The sequence below is a fragment of the Oncorhynchus mykiss genome, chromosome 25 (assembly GCF_057628025.1).
Source record: "Oncorhynchus mykiss isolate SJ-2025 chromosome 25, ASM5762802v1, whole genome shotgun sequence".
NCBI lineage: Eukaryota > Metazoa > Chordata > Actinopteri > Salmoniformes > Salmonidae > Oncorhynchus > Oncorhynchus mykiss.
The window spans coordinates 19,944,503-19,958,974 of NC_143046.1; the positions used below are offsets into that span (position 1 = coordinate 19,944,503).

Genomic DNA, 14,472 nt, shown 5'->3' on the forward strand with positions numbered 1-14,472 from the left:
AAATAACATTTGATTGGTTGGTTAAATACAGAAAACATGACATTGCATACCGTACCTGGCTCCATATACAGTACCGAGCTCCATATACAGTACCATACAGTACCTAGCTCCATATTAGCAGTGTCGAACACAAACTGATGTGGTTGAAAATGAGTGAATATATGTCTAAACGTTTCTGTGTAGCTTGCTTTTGCACAAGCTATACAAGTGGTCAGTCAATTTAGGGACAGAGTACCATTGTGGTAGCCTTGGGAACGATGGGAAAAATGAAAGTCTATTCATTGGCAGTTAAAGCAGAAGTCATTCAGCCCAGTTGCATTGATGCACAAAATGACAAGAGTCGCAAGCTTTTGTGATGTACTGTGCAATAATTACCTAAACAATTCCAGTCCAGGTTGTAATTCAAACACACTCGTCATCTCCAACGTAATCCTGTGACCAATCATCCTCGCTCTACGGCCCGTTTCAGATAATTGACTATTCACATCACAATGCAGCCCATTTCTGACTTCTCCCAGGGCACAGACGGTTTGATCTTCAATAACCATGCATTTTCACAATGCTTTGATTAGAAGTATAAGCAACAACTTTTGGATGGGTCCCAAACACCCTCTCATCCCCCATCTTCCCCCCTGCCCTGATGTATTTTTGATCTACCCAAAAGGTTGAGTTTTCAGAGTGAACCCGCCATATCGTCTATATACCAGACCGTTGGAATATGAGGTTGTAAATCTAAAATATATTATCCCTCAGGGAGGGGTGGTGATTTCATGTTTTATTAAGCCCTTAAGCTAAAATGTAGGCCTACATCTCTTAATTTTGACAGGGTTTGATGTAGGAGGGTTTGAATGATGGGGGTTTGCTATTAAAGGGTGGTGAGTTTCCAACATCTGAACATCGGGTACATGTCAACAGCCCCCTGATGTTTAAAGATACAGTGCATGCTCTCTTTGTACAGGCATTACTGAGTGATGTTTTGTGTATTTAGTATAGTACCAAAGTATAGTAAGGTAATTATAATGCTGTTCCTTGAGTTGACCTTATTCTGAAATATGATGAGTGATGCAACTGTCAGGTGGGTAGGTGGCTGAGACCATGTGAGAAACTTAGCTCGCCTTACTTCCTGGTATTATGAGATGCTTGAGCAGGCTCCCATTATTTTTAAACAATTGATTAGGTTATTTTTTCCAATTTGTCTGGTTAGTTTTAAATAATTACCCCGGGTTCACTGCTCAGCTAAAACTGCATTACGTTAATTAGGTGATGGATCTAACCAGGAATAAAGCCTGTATCTATCATGCAGGGAATTAAGTTACATTATCCAATGCCGCAATCCCCTGAAAACCAGTGCATGTTATACGTTTTAATTGACTTGCTACAAAGAAAGTTGAATGGATGCTTTTGACAATCTATCTTCTTTCAACTGACAGCAAACTCAAAGATAGCACATTTCAATTGACAAAAAAACAACAACTGCGTTTTCGTCTTTTGAGCTTCTAGTCATGAAATCTATGCAGCCTACTCAGTCACTTTTTATAGCTACTGTTTACAGGCCTCCTGGGCCATATACAGCGTTTCTCACTGAGTTCCCTGAATTCCTATCGGACCTTGTAGTCATGGCAGATAATATTCACATTTTTGGTGACTTTAATATTCACATGGAAAAGTCCACAGACCCACTCCAAAAGGCTTTCGGAGCCATCATCGACTCAGTGAGTTTTGTCCAACATGTCTCCAGACCTACTCAATGCCACAGTCATACTCTGGACTTACTTTTGTCCCGTGGAATAAATGTTGTGGATCTTAATGTTTTTCCTCATAATCCTGGACTATCGGACCACCGTTTTATTATGTTTGCAATCGCAACAAATAAAATGCTCAGACCCCAACCAAGGATCATCAAAAGCCGTGCTAGAAATCCTTGGACAACCCAAAGATTCCTAGACTTCCAGACTCCCTCCACCTACCCAAGGATGTCAGAGTACAAGGATCAGTTAACCACCTGACTGAGGAACTCAATTTAACCTTGCCTAATACCCTTGAAGCAGTCACACCCCTAAAAACAAAAAACATTGTCTCTTTCTGCTGTAAAGTGAGTATCAACAGGTATAATATACAGATATATATATAGAGTACAATCCAAGATGGCGTAGCAGTCAGATGTCTTTGTCCTGTCGTGACCCTTGTTTGTGTATATCGTTTTTTACATATTTTTCTTCAAATATCTTTTAAAATATTTTGCTAAACCTCAACATCTAAATACTCTCCTGCAACCCGCCTCACCCAATGTGGCGTGGATCTGCTTTTTTTCTCTAAAGTATCTATATTTACTTCGGATCTGGAATCCCTCAGCTGAAGCTAGCTAGCTAACTACCAGCTATCAGTCAGCAAACCATTGTCAGCGGTCATCAGCTAACCTTCAGTTCAAATAGCTCTCGCCAGTTCGAACAACGTGACTCTAACCAGAGCATAACGGACCTATTATTTTTATCCCCGGATTCCCACCGCAAACTGAACATTTTCATCTGCATCTTCACAACTAGTTAAACCGCAACCCCGGATGACTACCGCTAGCGTTTCCATCCACTTAGCTTGAAGCTAGCCCGGCCAGAGCTCCTGTGCTACCACCAGGAGTATGCTTCATACTCCTGAGCATACAATATCCTGACCCCTTCTACAGCCGGTACGGGCATGGAACCCCGCAGATCCCCTATGACTGGAATACCGACATAATCTGCCCGAGGACTCCAACAGGCCCCTCAGGCGCGACGCCCACTGAAGGCCCATTATGCTAACCACTTAGGCCTGCTAGCTACCTAGAGCTACTTGGAACCCTACTAATTCCACAACTGGTCTATCGACGTCATCGACGGCAAAAACAGACTTAACCCCATCGCGACGTCCCCCAAAGGCTAACTTTCTAGCCCCTGTTATCTGCTTGCTTGCTAACCCGGTCTGCTAACTGCTAGCCTGCCCCGGTCTACTAACTGCTAGCTTGTTTAGCCCCGGCCTACTAACTGTTAGCTTGTTAGCACAGGCCTGCTAACTGTCTGAATCGCTGTGTCCCCAGCCAGCCCAACCACTCACTGGACCCATATTTATTTTCTTTATTTTATTTTCTATCTCTTTTCGATTTTTAATTCGATTATACCTTCCGGTAACCTACCTCACCCAATGTGATACGGAATCACTATTATTTTTAATTTTAGAATACATTCAAGAACCTACAGAAGCTAACCAGCTAATTAGCTACAAGCTGTTTAGTCTTTGTTAGCCACTGCTAGTGGCTTTTACCTTCTGCACAGCCAGCCCTGTTTTTAGCCTGGATAATACTCGCCAGTCTACCAGAATCGAACTGTCTCTCCACAACAACGCCGGATTCCTGCCATAATCCCTGGACCACTACTTCTGATCTTCACAGCTAGCTTACACCCAGTACCGAAGCTATCCCTGAGGCCCACCTCCTGGTCTATTCAGCTGTTCACCCGAACCCCACTCATACACGGCTAGAGCCCAATACTCCACCGGATCCTTGCTGTAAACTCTGGACCTTGGCTAACACCACTGCCACGAAGCTAGCACCAGTTAGCCGTGAGCCAGGCACATCTCCGTGCTAGCAAACTAAATTCTACAATACCTCTTTCGCCATCTGGCTTGGATTCCCTGTCGACACGGCTCCCCGCCGCACCACCACGACTTGTCTGACTGGTCTGTGCCTTCAACCGGCCTCCGTCTGAGCATAACCCCCCTACCACCCCCGGGCTACTAACTTTAAACGCTGTGTCGCCCGCGTGCAAGCGTAGTGGCGGCTTCCCTGTTACATCTACTGCTGCCCCCTGGACACTATGATCACTTGGCTACATTGCTGATGCCTGCTGGACTGTCCATTAATCATGGTACTCCATTCTGTTTATTTATGTTTTATCTGTCGGCTCGAGCCGCGAACTCAGGCTCTGTGTGTAGTTAATCCAACCCTCTCTGTCTAGTCATCGCCGTTTTACCTGCTGTTGTTGTGTTAGCTGACTAGCTGTTGTTGCCTCACCTGTTGTTTTAGCAAGCTCTCCCAATCAAGACCTGCGATTACTTTATGCCTTGCTGTATGTCTCTCTCAAATATCAATATGCCTTGTATACTGTTGTTCAGGTTAGTTATCATTGTTTTAGTTCACAATGGAGCCCCGAGTTCCACTCCTCACACCTCTGATACCTCCTTTGTCCCACCTCCCACACATGCGGTGGCCTCACCCATTATAACCAGCATGTCCAGAGATACAACCTCTCTTATCATCACCCAATGCCTGGGCTTACCTCCGCTGTACCCGTACCCCACCATACCCCTGTCTGCACATTATGCCCTGAATATATTCTACCACACCCATAAATCTGCTCCTTTTATTCCTTGTCCCCAACGCTCTAGGCGACCAGTTTTGATAGCCTTTAGCCGCACCCTCATCCTACTCCTCCTCTGTTCATCGGGTGATGTGAAGGTAAACCCAGGCCCTGCATGTCCCCAGGCACCCTCATTTGTTGACTTCTGTGATCGAAAAAGCCTTGGTTTCATGCATGTCAACATCAGAAGCCTCCTCCCTAAGCTTGTTTTACTCACTGCTTTAGCACACTCTGCCAACCCTGATGTCCTTGCCGTGTCTGAATCCTGGCTTAGGAAGGCCACCAAAAATTCTGATATTTCCATACCCAACTATAACACTTTCCGTAAAGATAGAACTGCCAAAGGGGGAGGAGTTGCAATCTACTGCATAGCCTGCAAAGTTCTGTTATGCTTTCCAGGTCTATGCCAAAACAGTTCGAACTTCTAATTTTAAAAATGAATCTCTCCAGAAATAAGTCTCTCACTGTTGCCGCCTGGTACCGACCCCACTCAGCTCCCAGCTGTGCCCTGGACACTATCTGTGAATTGATTGCCCCCAATCTAGCTTCAGAGTTTGTTCTGTTAGGTGACCTAAACTGGGATATGCTTAACACCCCGGCAGTCCTACAATCTAAGCTAGATGCTCTCAATCTCACACAAATCATCAAGGAACCCACCAGATACAACCCTAAATCCGTAAACAATGGCACCCTAATTGACATTATCCTGACCAACTTCAAATCCAAATACACCTCTGCTGTCTTCAATCAGGATCTCAGTGATCACTGCCTCATTGCCTGTATCCGATACGGGCTTGCTTTCAAACGACCACCCCTCATCACTGTCAAACGCTCCCTAAAACACTTCTGCGAGTAGGCCTTTCTAATCGACCTGGAAGGATATTGACTTCATCCCGTCAGTTGAGGATGCCTGTTCATTCTTTAAAAGTAACTTCCTCACCATCTTAGACAAGCATGCTCCATTCAAAAAATGCAGAACTAAGAACAGATATAGCCCTTGGTTCACTCCAGACCTGACTGCCCTCGACCAGCACAAAAACATCCTGTGGCGGACTGCAATAGCATCGAATAGTCCCCGCGATATGCAACTCTTCAGGGAAGTCAGGAACCAATACACACAGTCAGTCAGGAAAGCAGAAAGGCCAGCTTTTTCAAGCAGAAATTTGCATCCTGTAGCTCTAACTCCAAAAAGTCCTGGGACACTGTAAAGTCCATGAAGAACAAGAGCACCTCCTCCCAGCTGCCCACTGCACTGAGGCTAGGTAACACGGTCACCACCGATAAATCCGTGATGATCGAAAACTTCAACAACCATTTCCCTACGGCTGGCCATGCCTTCCTCCTGGCTACTCCAACCTCGGCCAACAGCTCCACCCCCCCCCCCCCCCCCCCGCAGCTACTCGCCCACGCCTCCCCAGCTTCTCCTTTACCCAAATCCAGATAGCAGATGTTCCGAAAGAGCTACAAAACCTGGACCCATACAAATCAGCTGGGCTTGATAATCTGGACCCTCTATTTCTGAAACTGTCCGTCGCCATTGTTGCAACCCCTATTACCAGCCTGTTCAACCTCTCCTTCATATCATCTGAGATCCCCAAGGATTGGAAAGCTGCCACGGTCATCCCCCTCTTCAAAGGGGGAGACACCCTGGACCCAAACTGTTACAGACCTATATCCATCCTGCCCTGCCTATCTAAGGTCTTCGAAAGCCAAGTCAACAAACAGATCACTGACCATCTCGAATCCCATTGTAGCTTCGGTTTCCGAGCCGGTCACGGGTGCACCTCAGCCACGCTCAAGGCACTAAACCACATGGCTAGACTGCAAACTCTCCTTCCAGACTCATATCAAACATCTCCAATCCAAAATCAAATCTAGAGTCGGCTTTCTATTTCGCAACAAAGCCTCCTTCACTCACACCGCAAAACGTACCCTAGTAAAACTGACTATCCTACCGATCCTCGACTTCGGCGATGTCATCTACAAAATAGCTTCCAATACTCTACTCAGCAAACTGGATGCAGTTTATCACAGTGCCATCCGTTTTGTTACTAAAGCACCTTATACCACCCACCACTGCGACCTGTATGCTTTAGTCGGCTGGCCCTCGCTACATGTTTGTCGCCAGACCCACTGGCTCCAGGTCATCTACAAGTCCATGCTAGGTAAAGCTCCACCTTATCTCAGTTCACTGGTCACGATGGCAACACCCACCCGTAGCACACGCTCCAGCAGGTGTATCTCACTGATCCTCCCTAAAGCCAAAACCTAATTTGGCCGCCTTTCCTTCCAGTTCTCTGCTGCCTGCGACTGGAACGAATTGCAAAAATCTCTGAAGTTGGAGACTTTTATCTCCCTCACCAACTTTAAACATCTGCTATCTGATCAGCTAACCGATCGCTGCAGCTGTACATAGTCCATTGGTATATAGCCCACCCAATTTACCTACCTCATATTGTTTTTATTTTATTTACTTTTCTGCTCTTTTGCACACCAGTATCTCTGCCTGCACATGTTCATCTGATCATTTATCACTCCAGTGTTAATCTGCAAAATTGTAATTATTCACTCCTATGGCCTATTTATTGCCTTCCTCCTCATGCCTTTTGCACACAATGTATATAGTTTCTTTTTTTTCTACTATGTTATTGACTTGTTTATTGTTTACTCCATGTGTAACTCTGTGTTGTTGTCTGTTCAGACTGCTATGCTTTATCTTGGCCAGGTCGCAGTTGCAAATGAGAACTTGTTCTCAACTAGCCTACCTGGTTAAATAAAGGTGAAATAAAACAATTTAATCAATAAAAATAAGAAACTAGCTCCCTGGTATACAGAAAATACCCGAGCACTGAAGAAGCTTCAGAAAATGAACAGAAATGGAAAGACAGTACCGTGCAGTATCGAAGAGCCCTCACTGCTGCTCCAACTTAATTGAGGAAAATAAGAACAATCCAAAATGTATTTTTGATACTGTCGCAAAGCTAACTAAAATGCAGTATTCCCCAAGAGAGGATGGCTTTCACATCAGCAGTGATACATTTCTTCTTTGACGAAAAGATCATGATCATTCGAAAGCAAATTACGGACTCCTCTTTAAATATCCGTATTCCTCCAAACCTCAGTTGTTCTGAGTCTGCACAATACTGCCAGGGCCTAGGCTCAAGGGAGACACTCAAGTTTTATAGTACTATATCTCTTGACACGTTGATGAAAATGATCATGGCCTCTAAACCTTCAAGCTGCATACTGGACCCTATTCCAACTAAACTACTGAAAGAGCTGCTTCCTGTGCTTGGCCCTCCTATGTTGAACATAATAAACGGCTCTCTATCCGGATGTTTACCAAACTCACTAAAAGTGGCAGTAATAAAGCCTCCCTTGAAAAAGCCAAACCTTGACCCAGAAAATATTAAAAACTATCGGCCTATATCGAATCTCCCATTCCTCTCAAAAAATGTTTTAAATCTGTTGCGCAGCAACTCACTGCCTTCCTGAAGACAAACAATGTATACAAAACACTCCACTCTGGTTTTAGACCCCATCATAGCACTGAGACTGCACTTGTGAAGGTGGTAAATGACCTTTTAATGGCGTCAGACCGAGGTTCTTCATCTGTTTTCGTGCTCCTAGACCTTAGTGCTGCTTTTGATACCATCGATCACCACATTCTTTTGGAGAGATTGGAAGCCCAAATTGGTCTACACGGACAAGTTCTGGCCTGGTTTAGATCTATCTGTCAGAAAAATATCAGTTTGTCTCTGTGGATGGTTTGTCCTCTGACAAATCAACTGTAAATTTCAGTCCTCCCGGGTGGCGCAGTGGTCTAAGGCACTGCATTGCAGTGCTAGCTGTACCACCAGAGATTCTGGGTTTGAGCCCAGGCTCTGTCGCAGCCGGCCGCGACTGAGAGGTCTATGGGGCGATGCACAATTGGCCCAGCATCCGGGTTAGGGAGGGTTTTGCCCGGCAGGGATATCCTTGTCTCATAGCGTACTAGTGACTCCTGTGGCGGGCCTGGTGCAGGTGTACGGTGTTTCCTCTTACACATTGGTGCACAACGTGCGTTGTGTAAAGAAGCATTGCGGCTAGGTTGGGTTGTGTTTCGGAGGACACTCTCAACCTTCGCCTCTTCCAAGTCCGTACAGGAGTTGCAGCGATGAGACAAGAATGTAACTACTTCCAATTGGGGAGAAAAAAGCAACATAACCTGGTTTCTTCCTAGGTTCCAGCCTTTCTAGGGAGTGCACACCTGCATTGCTTTCTGTTTGGGGTTTTAGGATGAGTACAGCACTTTGTGACATCAGTAGGCTTTATAAATACATTTGATTGATTGACAGAATAGAAATGAGTTCTTTAGGCATGTGTGTGCATGTGTAGGCTGGAACCTATGAGCATAGAACCAAGCTCTTTATTGTTCAGACGTGGATGAAAGTGCTCACACACAGATCTTTGTAGTCATGGTCTGAAATTTGGATCTGGTGAACTCTTACAGGGCCTACCAACATCACAGTCTTGACTCATTGTTGACCTTTAATAACAGGGACCAAAGTCCCTCCCCACACCACAGCAGCCAGTCCAGACCCCATTCTGTCATCACTTTAGAATGAGAATCATGTCTCTGACACTTCAAAGCCGTAATACAATAACAAGTGAAACACCTGTCGACTGCTGTGTTCTGCAACTCCATTATGGGGCTCCATTAGCAGTTCCACATACGGCATTGATAATAACCATCCTTCATTATTAACTGCCTTATCTCTGGACAAACCTTACAGGCAGATGGCAGGCGAGGCACCAAAGACTGTCATCTTATGTAATAGAGCAGCACGGCCTTGTGATCCATATATTCTTCATTATAAGCTGGAGGTCCTACATATTGCAATCAATGGCTGGCTACATATTATGTTACCCTCTCAGTGCTTATGGTAAGTCTGATACCAATAGGCTGAGCACTTCTATACAGAACACAGGGATTACTGCAAAGCAACTGTATGTTTAACAGTAGTACACTATGAGGTTGTGAACAGTAGCTGGAACACCACACAGTATAAACCTTAGTGTTGGGTTGATGCTGGAACACCACCCAGTATAAACCCTAGTGTTGGGTTGATGCTGGCACAACACCCAGTATAAACCCTAGTGTTGGGTTGATGCTGGCACACCACACAGTATAAACCTTAGTGTTAGGTTGATGCTGGCACACCACACAGTATAAACCCTAGTGTTGGGTTGATGCTGGCACAACACCCAGTATAAACCCTAGTGTTGGGTTGATGCTGGAACACCACCCAGTATAAACCCTAGTGTTGGGTTGATGCTGGCACACCACCCAGTCCTACATCTTTATAGACTCTTGTAGATACTAATTTATTAATTTGTTTACCATCTGTAGAATTGGTTTAGCATCTGGTGTTTGAGACCCCACAGTTCTTCATGATCTCACAGTGTATGATGTCTAACACTGTGAGACCTGAAGGTGATAGTATATGATGTCTAACACTCTGAGACCTGAAGGTGATAGTATATGATGTCTAACACTGTGAGACCTGATGGTTATATTGAATGATGTCTAACACTGTGAGACCTGAAGGTGATAGTGTATGGTCTGTGGTCTGTAGCGATACATCAATATATTGCCTCCAGCCAAATTGAAACCCTAGTTGCACAGTGGCACAATAACAATAATATCACAAATATTTAGAAAAGATGTCGCTGATTAAAATAATGTTTCATATGAGAGAAGAAACTGAATTTATTATCTGGGTACTAGCTTATGTTCTAGTTATCTGGGTACTAGTTTATGTTCTAGATTCGACTGAGATTCACAGATCTCCAAGGTGACAGCCACATCCCACAAATACACACACGTTCTCCCACATTCATGCTATGGGACCTTTCAAACAATATCAGTGAAAATGACATCACCTGGAAAGAGGTCTAAAGCTTGTGACGTGTCAGACACAATAAGCTTAGGGATTAGAGTCAAGCAAACAGATCCAGATATCTGGGAGACATTATGTATACAGCAGGGTAAGTAGCAGAATGATGCTTAGGCTTACATTTCTCACTTTAAATTGTATGTCAAACAAAAACCAATGATAGCAAAGTTAAACAAACCATACAACTCTATGCCCAAGTACTACATTTCACAATTTCCGCTAGAAAGTATACAGTACAAAAACACATTTACTTGAAGAACAGTGCAGATGCACATTTTGGTAACAGGATGACGGTTTGTGCTGTTCGTGCCGTCTCAATACCATGACATGAATATAATAGCATCTGTTGTTTTGGATTCTGATTGAACTGCAAATGGAGATAAGCATTAACAAGGTTGAAGTCCTCTTACCATGTTCCTATTATTGTCTTTGCAGAAGAGGAAGAAAACCTGCAGAGAGACGCCACCGATGACAGTGGATTACGTATATGGGGCATTTGTGTTGTCGTTTAAATGATCAACCATCATCGCTGAGTCCATAGAGGGTATTCCCCAGTGGCCTTGGCTACCATGTTAGCCTGGATAATAAAGGAGAATAGTTGATCTGTGCTCACTGGCCACGGTAAAGCAGAGGGCGGCTGACAGGTGGTCAGGAACACAGGCCCCAGTGGACAGAGCAGCGTTAGGCTTACAGGATAACTCATGCAGACCACAAGCCCCTGGGACCCGGAGAGCCAAGCAGCTACCACAAGCCCTCGGGACCCGGAGAGCCAAGCAGCTACCATAAGCCCCCAGGGCCCAGAGAGCCAAGCAGCTACTGGCAGGGACACAAACAGACAAGTAATTCTGTTGAACATATTCAAAACACTAAGAAAAAGAGACAAAAGAATATCCCTGCACTGCATTGGACCTGTATAATGAGGCCTTTGTCTTCTTGAATTCAAGTGGTATACTGTATCTGGAAATATGCGCAACATACTGTATGTTCTCTCAAATATCAATTAGAGCTTCACACAGAGGAATGAATCTATTTCCTAACCACTTCCAATGAGTTATTGCTCTTAATATAAGTTTATAATGTGAAGCTCTACCTCAAGAGACTAGTTTATCATATTTCCATTTCATAATCTCTTCTCTCACAGTGGCAGCAGCCACATGAAAGAAATGCCCGAATGTAGAATTTAAATGTGATACATATTCTACAGCATTGTGAATGTTCAGGGGAGGAGGTAGTTCTCGTTGAGCGGGAGACAGTTCTCTGTGGAAGTCAGGGAGGGAGCGTCAAGGTCCTGCTTGACGTGAAACAATGAACTGAGCCTCCAGTACTTATGAGAGACACAGAGAGAGAGGGAAATAGAGACAAAGAGAGAGAGCCAGGGAGAGATCCAGAGAGAGACAGAGCGAGAGAGAGAGAGAATGTGGGGGCAGAAGAGGGGGCCACAGAGAGACACTGAAAGCGGGGGCAGAAGAGGAGTATGAGGAGCTTCCTGCAGTCAAACCACTAAATCGCCCCCTAGTGGCCTCATGGGTGGAATGTTATTAATATTTTTCATAATTAATTGTATTTATTTTTTGCAGAAAATCCGGTGTTTCTACGTCAAACGGTTTTGTTATATTTCAGTCTTCTGCTGTGTATTTATATTGTAATACTGGGATGCAAACCCAAAATTGAATATATTGCAACTCTATGTCTGGCATGGTACAGGTGTCTTCTTTTTTTAAGACCATAACCATGTGTGTGAGGTTTATACTTTTGATTCAAAGTAGATTTGTTTGACTACCAAGAAACACTCTGTGTCACCCTGATTTAGCCCACTACAGTAAATGAATAGTGGAGGAGTGTTTCAGTCATAAGGGAACAAGTCACCAACACCCACCTCCGCAAAACATTTTCTGAATCTTTCACTACCACCTGTTTTCACTACCACCTGTTTTCACTACCACCTGTTTTCACTACCACCTGTTTTCACTACCACCTGTTTTCACTACCACCTGTTTTCACTACCACCTGTTTTCACTACCACCTGTTTTCACTGCCACCTGTTTCAGCTCTGTTTTAGGTTGTCTGCCACAAGCAAACAGTCCAAAACATGAGCTACAATCTAGTAAGGGTCACAGTCACTAGCTAGTAATTTCATTCATCACAGCAATTCTGCTGGACTTGGGAATTGTATACATAGAACATATCAGCTTATCCATCCAAGACATACATATTAGAGTGGAGAGATGTCGACGGAACGGTGAAATTGCATTACAAACTGGCCTGCTGAGAAATGCGACCAGTATGGAATCTGAAGAGGAATTCATTAACATCCTTGCAGTTTGGTCTCCCTTTCAACAAACAACCCACTTCGAAGGCAGATGAGTAAAGTATCTGGGATTAGGTTTGTGATAATTGAATAATCCAATCAATTGCTATGGCACTAAAAAAGCGCTAGCTGCAATTATCCTGTTCTGCCAGCAAGGATTTAAAGCATGGGAACACAGATAAAGCATTAATTGCTACTCGTTGTTTATTATCTATACATAGTCACTTTACCCCTACCTACATGTACATATGACCTCAATTACCTCAACTAACCTGTACCCCCCCTGGTACTGGTACCCCCCCTGGTACTGGTACCCCCTGTCTATAGCCTTGTTATTGTTATTACATTGTGTTTATTGTTTTACTCTAGTTTGTTTAGCAAATCATTTCACTGTAAGCTTGTTGCATTTTATTTATTTGACTTGCTTTTGCACATCTCTTTTCCTCTCCCTTTGCTCACCCCCACCCACACACTCTCTCTCCCCTTTCCCTCTCTCTCTCTTCCTATATCTTTCCTCTTGTAACAGGTTTGTAATCAACAGGGCTTCTACAGTCCACCACCGTCTGTTGTCTCTGTTCAGCTCATGCTCAAACAGCGGGCAGACGAGGCAGATGAAAGGCAGCCATGAGTAAAGAGGCCCACTTTGTCCTGCTGCACAGACTACCTCTCCTCACAGCATCAGCCATGCATCACATTCACTGTCTCTTTACAGACTCTCCTCTCCTCACAGCACCAGCCATGCATCACATTCACTGTGTCTTCACAGACTCTCCTCTCCTCACAGCATCAGCCATGCATCACATTCACTGCCTTCACAGACTCTCCTCTCCTCACAGCACCAGCCATGCATCACATTCACTGTCTCTTCACAGACTCTCCTCACAGGACCAGCCATGCATCACATTCACTGTGTCTTCACAGACTCTCCTCTCCTCACAGCACCAGCCATGCATCACATTCACTGTCTTCACAGACTCTCCTCTCCTCACAGCATCAGCCATGCATCACATTCACTGTCTCTTCACAGACTCTCCTCTCCTCACAGCACCAGCCATGCATCACATTCACTGTCTCTTCACAGACTCTCCTTTCCTCACAGCATCAGCCATGCATCACATTCACTGTCTCTTCACAGACTCTCCTCACAGCACCAGCCATGCATCACATTCACTGTGTCTGCATATCTATGTCTCTTCACAGACTCTCCTCTCCTCACAGCATCAGCCATACATCACATTCACTGTGTCTGCTTATCTCTGTCTCTTCCGTGGCCAGTGGCAGGGATATACTCAAATATTCTGTCAGCGCCAGTACAACTCTGGCCTCTTGGCTACTCTTTTAAAAGAATGGAACAGCCACAAGTGGATTATAGTGCAGTTGCAAATGGAACAATGACATTTGATGTTTTCCTTCCTATCCCTGCTCATAACTTAGCATTGAGCTAAGTACGGTTGCGAATTTGGCCGATGCATGTGCCGGGTGGGACACATAACCAATAAGCTGTCAATTGAACATTATATCTAGAGGTCAAAACCTCATGCTGCCGTTGCTGTTGAAACAAGGCCGTGGATGCAATAATACTGTATACTGCTGCCCTACACAGAGGAAATATTCATTCTAGTGAGTCATGCAAAATGAATAATGGCTATGATAGCCATTTCGCAATGTGAAAAATAGCAATATGAGCTATAACACCAAAAAAGTTATCAAATTACATAACATCTAATCATCTCATTTGGCCTGTTCTGCATATTAAGCTAATTGTATTATCTCCTGTCCCTTAGATAAGAGACAACAATGAATGTGTGAAGCGAACGGACACTTTGTGAATCCAGGC

The 14,472-nt window shown here is 44.4% G+C and overlaps 2 long non-coding RNA genes across 2 annotated transcripts in view; one reads left to right on the plus strand and one right to left on the minus strand.

Annotated features, from left to right (window-relative positions):
- Window positions 1-3,782, minus strand: part of LOC149971558 (uncharacterized) — a 74,442-nt gene extending 70,660 nt beyond the window's left edge. The window contains exon 1 of the long non-coding RNA XR_016492103.1: window positions 3,638-3,782. This is a non-coding gene — a long non-coding RNA (uncharacterized LOC149971558). The remainder of the gene's footprint in view (window positions 1-3,637) is intronic.
- Window positions 1,947-12,018, plus strand: LOC149971559 (uncharacterized). Its single transcript, XR_016492104.1, has 2 exons — window positions 1,947-2,092; window positions 10,763-12,018. It is a non-coding gene; the product is annotated as an uncharacterized LOC149971559 (long non-coding RNA).
- The last annotated feature ends 2,454 nt before the right edge of the window (window positions 12,019-14,472 follow it).